The sequence below is a fragment of the Peromyscus californicus genome, unplaced genomic scaffold, assembly GCF_007827085.1.
Source record: "Peromyscus californicus insignis strain IS unplaced genomic scaffold, ASM782708v3 Scaffold_9__1_contigs__length_137607984, whole genome shotgun sequence".
NCBI classification, from domain to species: Eukaryota; Metazoa; Chordata; class Mammalia; order Rodentia; family Cricetidae; genus Peromyscus; species Peromyscus californicus.
The window spans coordinates 9,739,171-9,754,284 of record NW_026294617.1 but is presented as its reverse complement, the minus strand read 5'-3'; the positions used below and the strand labels follow the sequence as shown (position 1 = coordinate 9,754,284).

General features: G+C 41.1%; 1 protein-coding gene across 4 annotated transcripts in view; it reads left to right on the top strand.

The window, feature by feature from the left end:
• The window catches only part of Gpr160 (G protein-coupled receptor 160), a 40,324-nt gene that overhangs the window by 19,798 nt on the left and 5,412 nt on the right, over window positions 1-15,114 (top strand). For 3 of the 4 annotated variants that reach the window (XM_052731894.1, XM_052731895.1, XM_052731897.1), the window contains one exon: window positions 9,340-9,443. The gene's annotated coding sequence lies outside the window, so the exon portion shown is untranslated. The remainder of the gene's footprint in view (window positions 1-9,339; window positions 9,444-15,114) is intronic. The other variant, XM_052731896.1, reaches the window with a different exon arrangement.

Below are 15,114 nucleotides of genomic sequence, written 5' to 3'. Positions count from 1 at the left end.
GAGACAAAGGGCCAGTGGAGAAGGACATAAAAGGCATTGCAGGGGTGAATATGAGCCAAGTAAAGGACAAATGTGTCATAGTGAAACCCACCCTTTTTTATGCTAATTTCCAAAGAAACAATTGAAAGATAAAGGAATGATTGTATTTTAAAAAGTGAGATCCTAGAGAATATAGTTAGTGAGATGATATTAAAGAGGTATCACATATTATGAATGCAAAATTCCATAGAGAAATACATTGAAAAAGAACCAAACAGCAATCTTGGGATGAAAAACTCAGTAAATTAAATAAAAGATAGAGTTGCTAGCCTCAACAGACAATCTAGATTAAGCAGAAGAAAGAGTATCTGAACTTGTGACTTTATCCCATCCAACCATGACATACCATATCCAGGTCCAGCCAGGCTAGCCCATACTGTGCCCCGATCCAGCCTGCTAAGTGTAGTCCTCACCCTTTGCCTCGGTCAGTGTTTGTTCTGTTGCCCTGAAGAGACACCATGACCATCGCAACTCTTATAAAAGAAAACATTTAATTGGGGGTTTAACTTACAGTTTCAGAGGCTGAGCCATGACCATCATGCCGGGGAGTTTGGCAGCAGGCAGGCAGGCTTGGTACAGAGCAGTAGGAGAGAACTTATATCCCAATCCACAGGCTGGAGGAAAAGAGAGAAAGAAACTGACTGGGCCTGGCTTGGGCTTTTGAAACCTCAAAGCCCACCCCCAGTGAGACACTTCCTCCAATCTTTTCAAATAGTGCCACTCCCTGGTGACCAAGCTTTCACATCTATGAGCCCATGAGGGCCATTCTCATTCAGACCACCACACTTCTTATCAAAGAAACTCCTCTTTGCAGAAGACAGACCATCAATGAAAACAATTGGTCAAAAATGAAGAGAAAAACTGACCATGGGGTACCAAGCCCCAACTGATGCATCTACAATTCAATTCCTGCACCTAAGGCTCAGGAACATAATGGAAGAGGGTAGAAAGATTGTAAAAGGCTGAAGATCAGGAGGTCTGCTGTGAGATTGTGTCCCCTAGAAAGTGACAAGGAAGTTATACCCAAGACACCTCAACAGTATGGTCCTAAACAAGACCTGAACAGTGACAACACTAATAGACACTCTAACATCTATTGAAAATCCAATGATACCCCACCCCTAGACAAAGAACCCAGGGGTGAGCCCCTAATTGGTTATCTAGTAGCAAGTGGTCAGTGACTGACCACCACCAAATGGACTCAGCAGGCTGTATTTGTATATTTATGCGCTGTGCAGCTAATAAAGAGACCATGAATTTGAGAGGGAGTAAGGGGATATGGATGGCATTGAAGGGAGGAAAGGGAAGGGATAAATGATGTAATTATATTTTAGTTTAATTTATTTTAATTGTAAAAGAATATCTGAACTTGAAGACGGGCCTTTTGAAAGCTCAGTTGGGGCAAGAAGATATATTCAGGACTTCTGGGACACCATTAAATGAACAAAGAGTATATTTTTTGAATACTCAAAATTGAAGGAAAAAGTTAAGGACACAAACAATTTCAATGAAATAATGTGGCAAGAATTCAAATCTTGGGTAAAATGCAGGCATATATGCAAATGAGGTATATTAGAACCTTAATGTGACCAGAAAAGATCTTTAATACAGAATACTATAGTCAAGCATAGTGTTGAAGTACGTGGCAAAGAAAAGATTTTAAAATCTATTTTAAAATAAGAAAGCCCTAGTCACAATCCAGGATGTTCCAGTTGAATTAATAGCAGATTCCTCAGCAGAAACTACAAGCCAGGAGGGGATGAAGTGATGTACTACAGGTCTTGAGAAAAAATCATTTTGGACTAAGCTGCTGTATCCAGCAAAGCTAGCCTTTGGGAATGAAGAAGAAATAAGACCTTCTGTGGTGGTTTGAAAGAAAATGGCCCCCAAAGGGATTTGCACTATTAGGAGGTATGGCCTTATTGGAGTAGATGTGGTCTTGTTGGAAGAAGTGTGTCACTGTGTAGGCAGGTTTTGAGGTCTCTCATATGCTCAAGATACTGCCAGTGTGACAACACACAGACCACTTCTGTTGCCTACAAGATATAGGACTCTCAGCTTCTTCTCCAGCACCATGTCTGCCTGCATGCCGCCATGATGATAATGGACTAAACCTCTGAAACTGTATGCCACCCCAATTAAATGTTTTCCTTATAAGAGTTGCCATGGTCATGGTGTCTCTTCATAGCCATAGAAACCCAAACTAAGACACCTCTCCAGATGAAAAACAACAAAAGAGGAAATTCATGACCAGAAAACAGCCTTTTTGACCCCTTGCTCCCAAAGATTAACTGTCATTCCACAAGACAAAATGCATTTCGTCTAGTTTGTGCCTCCATAGTCTTAACACTTCCAACACCATTCAAAATTCCATGTCCAAAATCTCTTCTGAGAGTCAAAGCTAAGCCTTCTTAACTGTGAGGCCCTGTAAAAATTAAAACAGCTAGTTGCATGCTTCCGTTAAATAGTGGTACAGAGTGAACAATCCCATTCCAACCAGGGATTCTGCAAGGTTTCCCAAGGCCAACACCCAGCAGGGAGAACACCAAATCCTATGGTTCCATGACTAGTGTTTGGGACACATGGTGGCATGATGTGATTTCCTACAGGCTTGGGAAGGCCTATCCTTTCAGCCCTGTTACCTGTAGCTTACCTTGGCAGACATGATACATTCCTGGTATTTCCAAGATCCTGAGGTCTTCTCTGTTTCACCTTCACAATTTCACACAGCAAAGAGCCTGGTTCTGCTACATTGCCTAACTACACAGGATTTTCTCTGGAACCTTGGTGTAGGCCTCTCTAACCATGGCTTGCTAGCAGTCTCCATAAGTAGCCAATTCTGTTCAGTGAGAGATCTCTTAAGAGGTGGAGTGGAAGGTACACAGGATGGCTCAATGGGGAATGATGCTTGACAGCCCCCAGGTCTCCAGGGTGGAAGGAGAAAAGCAAACACATTGTCCTCTGACCACCATACACATCCTATGGTATACATACGTCTGTCCACGTACACACAATAACTAAATGTAGTTTTAAAATATTTAAAGGCACACAAGTGCCATACACAAATTTTTTTTTTAATATTTAGGTAGAATTGTTTGGTTCAAGAGTCAAATCCCCCCAAAATTCTGTTAACCTACCAGAGTCAGCTTTAGGTCTGGTTGGAGAGCAAGCTGAGAGAGCTCCAGGGAACTAGACCAGCACTGATGGGGCATGCTACCCCACTGTGTGATGATGATGGAAGATCTCTGTCAGACAATCGGCTTGGATCATTTTCTCAGCAATGATGACCAGCATGATTTTAGAAACTGTGCACCTGAGCATGAGAAGTGTTATGGTTTAGATGTAAAGTATCCCCAGAACAAGGCTCATGTATAAGCCTTAGCCTCCAGGTGTTACTTCTAATTTTTGAGTACATTTATTTGTCGGTTGTGTGTGTGTGTGTGTGTGTGTGTGTGTGTGTGTGTGTGTGTGTGTGTGTGTGTGTGTGTGTACACATGCACAATGGTATACATGAGGAGGTCAGGCAACAACCTGCAGGAGGAATTGGTTCTCTCCTTCCACCACGTGGGTTGTTGGGATCAAACTCAGGAGGTTATCAGACTTACTGGTAAGCTCCAGATTCAGTGAGAGACTGTCTCAAAGAATAAAGTGAAAAAATGGTTAGGGAAGACGCCCTGACATCAACCTCTGGCCTCCACACAAAGGTGAGCAGGCCCACCCCAGGTGCATAGAGGCATATACAACATACATATACATACAATAGATACATATACATACAATAGATACATATACATACAAACCTGTGCGAAAGCTGCAGGACAGAGAACAGGACAAAAATTTAAGTTTAGCCATTTTGTCAAAATGGTACAGGAGCTCAAGCTTAAAAGACTGGGTGGCAGTAGTTGTCACCAATCAGCAGAGGGACCCTCTCTGGTGGGAATGACACATGGGCAGCCTCAAGGTGCTGAGTGGGAGAGGCTTACGAGATGGGATTTCAAAGCCAGACACTTAACAGCACTTAGAACTGTGGCTCTTGGCTTATGACGCCAGGAACATGGTTCTAGACTTTCCTGAGTGCCAGTGGCTTGTAGGCTGAGCTTTCAGACTCAGAAGTTTGTGTCCATAAGCCTTGTGAACCAAATACAGGCTCTGGGTTCTCAAGTCCCCCGCTGTATTTACCTTGCTCATTATGCAGACACTGAGTCTCCAGTGAGACTGATTCAAGCTGGTGACAGACCTTGTTGTCATACACGTCAGGCTGGTTCTGCAGACATGCAAGACACCGAAGTTACAGGCTCTCAAGAGGCTTCCACTGGATTTCAAAGGAATTCCTGGGAGGCCAGGCCATGTGTAGCAAGGTCCAAGTCCCCCTAGGAAGAAGCTGTGTGTGAAAACAAGGCAGTGTGTGGAAACGTGACAGTAAAGTCACATGCCAGGAATGAGGAACATCAAGGAAAAGTGCAGGCAACAGCAGAAGCAGAAGAGAGAAGCTGTTTAGTCTGCAGCTGGCAAGGCCATAGGCACTCGGGCTCCACATCACCAGGCCCCAGGCAGGTCTGTTCTTAAGTCTCCTTAGAGATAGACGCCTCTGCTCACACATCTCTCTGTACCACACTTCCTACACCAAGGTCCTCAGTCGTTTACTAGTCTTTCACTCATTTTCCAGCCTCTAGATTTTCATCCTAGAAGATGTAACCTTTAGAACAAAGTTCTTTTAAAAGTTTTCAAAGCCATACAGGTGACATGTTCGTTCGCTTGGTTGGTTGGTCGGTCGGTTGGTTGGTTGGTTGGTTGGTTTTTGGGGGGTTGGGCAGTTGCTGGGGATTGAACTCAGGGCCTCGCCCAAGCTAGATAAGTACTCCACTGAGCTACATCTTCAGCACTCTAACATCTATACAGATACACTGAATAACATCACTGATGGTCAGTCCTGCCCCATCCCTACTACACATTCCTCCCCCCATGTACACACTTCAGATTTTGAGGCAAATTCTGGTAAACTAACTAGTCAGTATATATATATACTTATTTAAAACTCTTAATTTCCATTTCCTCTGTAAAGACTCCAGAAATACAGTCACATCCTGAGGTACTGTTGTTTAGGGCTTAAACTTCTGAATCTGAAGGGAGCAGAGTTCGGATCACAACAAAGTTATAAATTAACAACTCCTTAGCATACTAAAATTTCTAGTTAGCACCCAACTTTTACTACAAACATGTTTGCTTTAACTCATCCAGTAAGTTCTACACATTGTATCTACTTGTGTCTCCTAAGCCCCCCTTTTTGTGGGTTTATATTTTTCTTTTATTGAAAATAGATGTTTTCATACAATATATTCTGATAATGGTTTCCCCTTTCCCAGCTCTTCAGGGAATCCCCCGTCTTCCCTCCCATTGGAATCCATACCTTATCTTAAGCCTTTTACTCTTTTGTACTGTTACAGTTTACAATGAGACAAGTCCCATAGAGCGGGCCATGTCTTCATTTTCCTGCTTATAGTTATCATTGGGTGTTGTTTTCTCTGTCCTCTGTATGTATGAGAAACTGTCATTGAACTCAAAGGTTTCATTGGCTTCTGATTTCTTGACAAGTCTGCTTTGTAGGTAACAGTGGATTCTTTCATCTCCTCCTTTGAGGGAGATGAAAACCAGTGGCTTACCTCCATTTTGAACATCAAGGGCTGCAAGATGACACTTTTCAGAGTTTTTCATCCTTTGTTTTGCTGTTCTATCCCCAGGTGGCGCAGTTAGTACAAGAGATGTAGCAAAAAACATGTCTCAGTATTTCCTCATTTACGAAGAATCAGTGATTTGGTTCTTCAGTGTCCTCCAATGTCACAAATAAGGCCGTTTTCTTTATTTTCTCTGTGTGTATATATGCACATGCCTGTGTAGAAAAGACTAGTCTTCAGGAAAGGCGGTGTCTCCACGTACTGAATCACCTTGCACTTCTCAGAAGGTCAGTTGACCATACCTTTTTGGGTCTATTTCTGAATTCTTTTCTGTACCATTGACTTATGGGAAAGTCCTTGTGCTAAAACATGCTGCTCTTGTTTCTGTACTTTACAGCAAGTCTCAACTCAGGTTATATAAATTGTCAGATAAAATGTTACAGTTGTTCATACAAATTATTTTCATTCTCCCAAGACACATGTCTTTCTAGATAAAGCATAAGTCAGTTTGTCGGTTTCCACAAGATAAGCTTTCTGAGTCTTCTAGTCTCGTTCTCTTTCACTGATTTAGGACTTCTCTTCCATAATGACTTTCGGCTTTCAGAATATTGTGCTTATATGTGCTTTGTCAAGTGCGTCCTTAAGTTTTTCTTATTTTTCCTGCTCTTGTACATTTACTTCCTTTCCAAGGCTTTGTAGTACACATAGATATAATTGTTATTGATCTGTGTTAATTAGCTAAGCTTTTATTCTGGCTTCCTTAAATTTCCCTAAGTACATGATCATGTCACCCACAAATAAAGATAGTTCTACTTCTTTCTAGTCTATATTCCTTTGTTTTCCTGTTCTTGCTTATGGCATGGATGAGGATCTCTAGTGAAACACTGAGTAGGCATGGAGAGTGGACACCAGCATGCTCTAGAGGGAAATTGCTACTCTGAGCACTAAGCATGAGGTATAGGTGTGTCTTATCTGGTTGGGAAAGCGCCTGTCTATTGCTTGTGAGTTTGTCTCCTGTTGGGTTTTATGAACTGCTTTCTGCATCCCTCGGTTGATCCTGAAATTCTCCCATCCCTCTGCTACCATGGTGAGGTAGTTACTAGATTCCTACGCTAGTTGGCACTGCTTGTGGTAGCACTTTGTGTGTTGGGAGATTCCATTGCTAGAGTTTTCGTAAAGGTTTTTGCTCCTATGTTCATAAAGTATGTTGATTTATGATAGACTTTTCTTGAACTACTATTCTGGTCTTGTGACATGAGCTAAGGTCTGTACTAAGTTTAGTACTTTATTCTTAAATGTTTGGTGGAATCAGTCAATGAAAACAACTGTGTTGAAACTTTTTGAGGGAAGGTTTTAAATAGATCTTTTTATTCAGATTAAAATAGTTTTATGTGTATTAGTGTTTATGCCTGTATTGTGTGTGTGCGTACGTGCAGCACAGATGTGCCTAGGGCCTGCTAAGGCTAGAAGAGGGTATGGGATCCCCTAGACCTAGTGTTACAGATGGCTGTGAGCCACTCTGCAGGTACTAGGACCAAATCCAGGTCCTCTGCAAAAGCAGCCGAGTACTTTTATCTGCTGAGCCATGTCTCCAGCCAGAGGTTGGTTTCCTTAATAGAAATATTTAGCACTCTTTTGTGAATGAGTTTTGGTAGTATCCTTAAACTATTTCATCATAAATGTTTAACTTTTGGAAAAATGGTTCAAAATAGTCATTATTTATCTTATTAATGATTATAGAAGCTCCAGTAAGGTCGTGGCTTTCCTAATGCTTATAATACCTTCCTTAAATGTCTCACCATTACTGCCATCCTCCCACCACAACAGCCAGTGTGCGAAATGAATGGTTGTGTTTGGCTTGTCTGTTTCCTGCAGCCCAGGCTGTGTGGTGGTCCTGCTCTACCTTCCAAGTGCTGAGATTATAGACGTGAGCCATCATGCCCAGCCCTGGGCTGCTTTTCCATTTCATTGATTGCTGCTCTTTATTCTGGCCTTCCTTCAGCACTCTCACTTCTTGGTTGAGATATTCTTTTCCTATTTGAACAAGTCAGGAGAAAACCCCAAAGCTACTAGAATAACCGAATTTAAATCGAATAGTAATTTTAACCATTTTTCTTACATTTGTATTGTTGCTTTTCAAAGTTAGTTTCCTCTGTAGCTTTTCTGTTGTGAAATAGATAATGTGAGTTTAAAAACATTTTCAAAGGACACAGAGAACATTGAGGAATTGCTGTAGTCAGGGCAGGCGTAACAGGTTATCTCAAAATCCCAGTGGCTTAATGCAGCAAAGATTTGCTCGTACCATGCATTAATTGTGATTCCTCAGTGGCTTTGCCCTATAGTCAGGACCCACACTGGCAGAGCCACCATCACCTAGCATGTAGCAGGGAAGAGAACACTGAAGGATGTCCCCATGAGGGCCAACCTAACAGCGAGGATCTAGGAACTAATGTGTGTATATATACGATATGTAATGTGTGTGTATGTGGGGGGAAACGTGTATGTATGGCATTTGTGTGTATGTATATGGGATGTGTACATGTGTGTATGGGTTGTGGTAGGGGCAATACGGGCTACTGAAGGACTGAAAAAAATGGGTAATTTTCATTGTGTATATTTCAGGAACTTCAGCTTTGTACCTTATCTATTATATATAGCAAGTTTCAAAACCACTATCAAGCAAGAATTACATCTTAAAAGAGTTTCATTTATGTTTTGTAAGAATAGTTTCCTTAACCAACAGCCAATTGCAGTCTTCTGTGGGTAACAGCAGTAACAGAATCCCTTGCATTTGGATGGTGCCTGTTTCTAGATTCTTTCCTCTACAGATTGGGCCCCTTTTTTCATTTCCACTTGTGACTTGGGCCATAATTATGCACCATATTTTTAGAATTGATCTTAGGACTCTAAAGGTATGTGACAGCCACCCTGACAAGTTCACAGGTTCTTGCCATGCAGCCGGCCCACACAGGCATCTCTAGTGCTGATGCATTTCCTGCACCCCAAACCCAGTGCAGACACAGCTGCACCTGTCTTCCCATGCTGTATTCAGTGCATTAAACTTAAGATCAGAAATGAGATTCTGCAGCACAATTGTTGGATTATAATAATATTTGCAGTTACTAACCCTTTTTATTCCCCAACTCCTATGAATGTACAGAGAATTTTCCAGAAGCGATATGGTATGTGTGATACCTAGACAGATTAAATGCAGATGACATTAGCTGATATTAAGGTAGACACTAAAGCAAGTGTGAAACAGTGTAAATTTTCTCAATTGTTTTTGGTTTGGGAAAATATAGTGATTTTTCATTTAAAAATATTATTTATACCAAAACTGTTAGGAGATCCTTAAACCAAATAGTAAGAATTACTGGTATGACTGGGAAAACTGCAGTGTACTGCAAGATTTCTTTAAACAGATGCTGTGTTAGGTGTACCCAACTCAGCATCTCAAGTGACTGTCAATCTAAGTATGGTCCTTCTCCCTGCTGCTCAAAGAAACTGAAATGGGAAGCACCTGGGCTGCCTCTAGTCCCAAAAGCTTTGTTTTCTCTAAAGGGACATAAAATATAGACTGTTTACAAAAATGGCTGTTAATGCTGGTCACTTTTGTTTCCTTTCACAGAGGTTACTCACATGTGTTGGTATAGTAAAACAACACACAAGGAGCCAACAATAATGCAGTTGAAGGACGTAAAATGAGAACCGTAAGTTCAAGTCAAGAAGAGAGTAAGTATGGCACGTTAGTATAGTAAATATTAGCATGTTCATTATAGCATGTTCGTTAGTATAGTATAGTAAGTATAGCATGTTCGTTAGTGTAGTATAGTAAGTATAGCATGTTAGTATAGTATAGTATAGTATAGTATAGTATAGTATAGTATAGTATAGTATAGTATAGTAAGTACAGCATAATCTAAAGATAGGAGCTGGGCTTGGTGGTGCATGCCTGTAGTCCCAGCTCTCGGGAAGCAGAGGCAGGTGAAGCTTGGTCTTCAGAATGGGTTCAAGGACAGCCAGGACTACATGGTGCTACAGATTGGAAAGCACCGAGGGAACCAGCCAGGTCGGCCAGTGCTTCCATGCTGGGCAGATCTGAAAGCAAGTCTCCAAGGCACAGATGCCTGGAAAAGGCCTTCCATGTCTGCTCTCCAGGTTGTACTTGAGGCAATGAATACAGGAACGGCTCATATTCTTTACATCTCTGAATCCCTGTGGATACTTCTCAAGGGAAATTCTGGACGGGTGGAGTACGATTTCACCTCATCCTGGGAGCCCATTGAAAGGAGAAGATACTGGAATTTTGAGTATTTATAGTGAGTTATGGGAGAAGGGGCTACATACATAAAATTCTCTAAGAAATGTCTCATCTGAGAGTTTTGATTTCTGTACCAGATTCAGGAACCACTGTAAAATGACCCAAAACCTCCTTTCTTGCCTGCTCCCTTTAATTGCTCTTACCACCTCCAGATGCGTATCTTCCTGAATTTTCTCCCAGTTGTGATTCTCCTGCATCTTCTGCTTCAGACTCTTCTTCATCCAACCTTTCCAAGCAAGGTCTCTGCTGGAGCCGATCCTTTCTTCACCTTTCTGAGCCCCTGGGAAACACTGGGTCCTCCAGATGTTAGCCAGTGCTTTCTGGCTTTGCTAATTCCAGTCTGGAAAGAAGATATAAGCAATAGAATCCCTGAAGGCAGAGCATTCTCTTGCTTCTTTTACTCCAAAGATATACTTTTAAAGTTGGATTTTAAAGAAATTGTTAATTGTCATTTACTTTGGGAGGAGCCGCAGCCTATGTGTGGAGGTCAGAGGACATGGAGTTATAGGGTCAACTCAGGTCATTGGGCTTGGCAGCAGACACCTTCACCTGCTGAAGAACCATCTCACTGGCCCTGGATTTTTATGATTTATTTTTAATTGTGTGTTTGTGTACACATGAATACAGCTTCCCATGGAAACCAGAGACATTGGATCCCCCTGGAGCTGGAGTTACAGATAGCTGTGAGCCATCCAATTGGGGGCTGAGAGCCAAACCGGCTCATCTACAGGAGTGTGTGCTCTTTACCACCCAGCCAGCCCTTGGCCAAGGGTTTTTGTAAATGGGAACCCTCAGCATTTTCCTCCCTCACCCTCATTTTAAGCCAACATTGGCATGTTTAAATTTAAGCCAATTTCTCTTTTAGTCCGAGGAGGGCTTTATGTGGTCTGTTCTTCCCTCCAGGCTTCCTGATCCAGGCCACCACTCATCTAGGCATGCAGTGTAAGTCAGGTGGACAGCTCCATTTCTTTGTCCCGGAATGGGACTTTTTCAGAAAGGATCAATTTAAACTGGAGTGTGCACAGGGAAAAAGAAACCTTGAGTGAAGAAAAGTGCTTGCTTCTTTAGTGTCTTTTATAGCTGTGGTTGTAAAATACTGCATTTTTAATCACAATGTTTACATCTTCATATAAATAAATGGTTTCCCTTAATGAGTTTGTGGCACACTAGACTGATGGTCCTGGGGAGTCATGGTGCACACTGTGAACAGACTGATAGCCTCCTCAACACTGGCTCCTTCGCCCTCAGTCTTCTCACTAATGCTCTGAAATTATTTGGTCATCAGGCAACTGAGGCCTGTCATTTTTCTTTACTCTGTGAAGTATACAAAAGACGGAAACAGCTACTAGTGTTAACTATTGTACCATTTTGTCTTCATTTTAGTATTTTATGAATATATGTATTGTTTGAACTTGACGTATTGCTGTTGTTTTAAATATTTTTTTCTTTGAAAATCATTTTGATCATACTCATCTCCCTATCCACCCAACTTCATACATTCTCACTCATTTGCTCCTTCCTTCCTTCTTCCTTCCTCTCCCTGGACTCCCCACTCTTACTCAAAAAACCATCAAACCTGTTTGTGTTGGCCAACTAGTTCTGGACATGGATCTTACCCTGGAGTATGGTCAGTTATCAGGTGTCATTCCACTACAGACAATGGACTGTCCCTCTCCTGGCACCGATAAAATGCCAATAGCTCCTCAGCTAGGGGCGAGACTTGGTGACACATTCCCTCTTCCATTCTGGGATTTAGTGTGGCTTGAGTTTGTGCGGGTTTTGTGCATGCCATCACAAGCTCTGAGTTCATATGTGCATCTGTTCTGTTCTGTCCAGAAAAGTCTCCTCAAAGTCATTCACTACCTCCAGCTCTTCAAATCTTTCTGCCTCCTCTTCCACATGGATCTCTGATCCTTGAAAGGAAGGATAAGATACAGATAATCCCATTTAGGGCTGGGAATTTCAGTCTCCCTCTCTTCATGTTGACCAGTTGTGGGTCTGTATGCTAATTGCCAGCTACTATAAAAAAAGTGTTTCTGATGAGGGTTGAATGATGCACTGATCTACAGATATAGCAATAAATCATTAGGAGTAGTTTTATTGCTCTATCCATTTAGCAGAATAATAGTATGTTTCCTCCTAGGGCCTAAAACCTATCTAGCTATAGGTTCTGGACCTCATTGATGATGTCAGGTATGGGTTCCATCTTGTGGAGAAGGCCTTAATATCCAATCAAAAAGTGATTGGTTACTTCTATAACATTTATGTTATAAATTATAACATAATTATAACAAACAATTATAACTATTACCAGGCAGGTTGTTATTGTAGCTCACAGAGTTCATAGCTGGATGAGATAATTACTTTTCTCTGGTAGCATGCATAATACCTTCCAACAATATGGAAGCTAGCCAGTAGTAGCCGTGAAGCTTCCAGGTCAGTACCAGCTAGATTTCTCCATGTTCTATGACTCAAGTATGTAGTATCTTCAGCAATAAGGTTTTACCATCATTTTCTAGAGGGCAACCAATACATTGGCAATAGGATGTAATGTTTGGGTGCAGGTCTATGGACACCATTGACCAACAACTCAAAAAATAGGTGACCCATTCCTGGTACTGGTGGTTTTATTTGGAAGCATATGGTGGCTAATTGGGGTATTGCCTACCACCCCCAGAATAACTCCATTTAAATGTGTGCTTTCAAAGAAAGGGTCTTTTGTTTTTTAAGACAGTTTCTCTGTGTAGCTCTTGGCTGTCCTGGAACTCACTCTGTAGACTAGGCTGGCCTTGAACTCAGAAATCCACCTGTCTCACCTCTCAAGTGCCAGAATTAAAGGCATGTACCACCACTGCCTGGCTCAAAAGGCCTTTAGTATGGGCTGTCCCTCACCATATTCTATTATCTATTATGCCCTCCCAAGCCTACCTCACTTAATCATTCCTGTTCCATTTTTCATTCTCCAAAATGTATCATGAAGGGATATTGTTTTTGTCACAGGCCTTTTCTACATCTGATGAGATGATCATGTGGTTTTTGTCTTTATTCTATTTATGTGGAGAATTACATCTATTGATTAACTTATATTGAACCACCCATGTATCACTGGAAGCCAACTTTATGAGAGTAAATAATAATTTTTGATGTGTTCTTGGATTCTGTTTGCAGGTATTTTGTTGAGAATCTTTGCATTTATGTTCATAAGAAATATTGGTCTTTAATTTTCTTTAGTTGGTCTTTGTCTCATTTGGGTATCAAATACCAGCTTCATAAAAAGAGCTTGGAGATAACCCTTCAGTTTGTTTTATGGAATAACCTGAGGAATATTGGTGTTTTCTTTGAGGGTTTGTTTGGTAAAATTCCAAACTGACTCTATCTGGCTTAGGCTTTTTTAGTTGAGAGATTTTTAATTATTGCTTCTATCTCTTTAGATATTACAGGTCTATTTCAATTTTTAACTTCGATAGGTTGTACACATACAAAAATTCACCCATTTAAGTTTTCAATTTGGTGGAATACAAATTTCAAAAGAATATACTTAGGATTCTGTGAATTTCCTCAGTGTCTGCTGTAATGTCATTTTCATCTCTAATATTAGTTTGGATCCTCTCTTTTGGTTAATTTGCCTAAAGGTTTGCCAATACTGTTAATTTTTTTTAAAAAGAACTAACTCATCTTTTCATTGATTCTTTGTATTTTTGTTGTTTCTATTTCATTAATTTCACTTCTAAGTTTAATTCTTCCTGTCTTCTCTTTTTGGGTATGTGTTCTTATTTTTCAAAAGCTTTGAAGTGTATCATTAAGGTATTAATATGAGATAGCTGCAGCCCTAGCTGGTCTGGATCTTCTATGTAGACTTGGCTATCCTTGAACTCAAGAGATCCACTTGCCTGTGCCTCCTGGGAGCTGGGATTCAACACACATGCCACTATGCCTGTACGTTGCATAATATTATACCCTGCATTTCACTTAAAATATTGTAGAAGTTTATCGTTATTTTAACGTGTGAAAAATTTCAAGTATAAGAAGAATGCTTTTCACTAGAAAACTAAATCTTCCTATCTGAATAAACTTTTTAATGTTGTTTTTATATAAGGGATCAAACCCAGGGTTGTGAACATATAAAGCAAATGTGCTACCACTGTGCTACACCCCAGCCTTCTTGATATTTTTTAATGGCTGCATACAGTACATCTTAACGGTGTTCCTACCGTCTAATTGTTGACATTGCTCATATTTATTGTTGTTAGGATTTAGTGGTTCTTGTTGCTTTGTGTGTGTGTGTGTGTGTCTATGCGTATTTGGTATATAAGTTGTTGTTTGGAGTTTGCAGGGGATGGGTGCCAGGGATCAGACCCAGGAGGGGTTTTTGCATATTCCAGGCAATGAACTTTATCCCCCCAATCTTTTTTTCTTGAAAGGCCGTTTCTGGAATCTCCTTCCTTTCTTGGCTTCTTCCTCTCTGACCTCTTTCCCACTTGCCCATGCATTTGACACTCAAGCTTCAACTCATGCCCTTGGCTCTTGTATTTATGTTCTTGGGTACCAATGCTCATCCCCAATCCTGTTCTTTCCTGTGTTCTCTCCCGTTGCCATATCTAAACAAGCATATCCCAAAGAGAAAGCCTGCTCTTTCATAGGCTCCCAGTATTCTCAACCCAGGTATTTTTGAGCGTTAGAGAAAGCTAGATGAAAAATATGAAAATGGCTACTCAAAGTGGCCCTAAACATAACCTCTAAATCTCACCATCAGAAGGACAAAAAGGGAGGTTGTGTGGAGCAATTGGTCATTACCCTGTGCCTGCTTCTTCTAATGGTTTGGCTGAGGTAAATACAAGTATCTCTTTTACAAGTTATTAGAAACCAAACTTAGTAGAGAAGTCACACCTTCATGTGACATTTCAGGACAGCTCAAACCCCGACCACCTTTGACCCTCATCTCTGTGCACAGCATTAGGAGAGGTCGCTGTACAGCCACCGGTCACCTAGTAACACTGCCTCACTCCACTCACAAGTCACAAGCCGGTGCACGTGGAGAAGCACGTCAAGTTTACAGTCGAGAGAGCACCATGATAACATCAA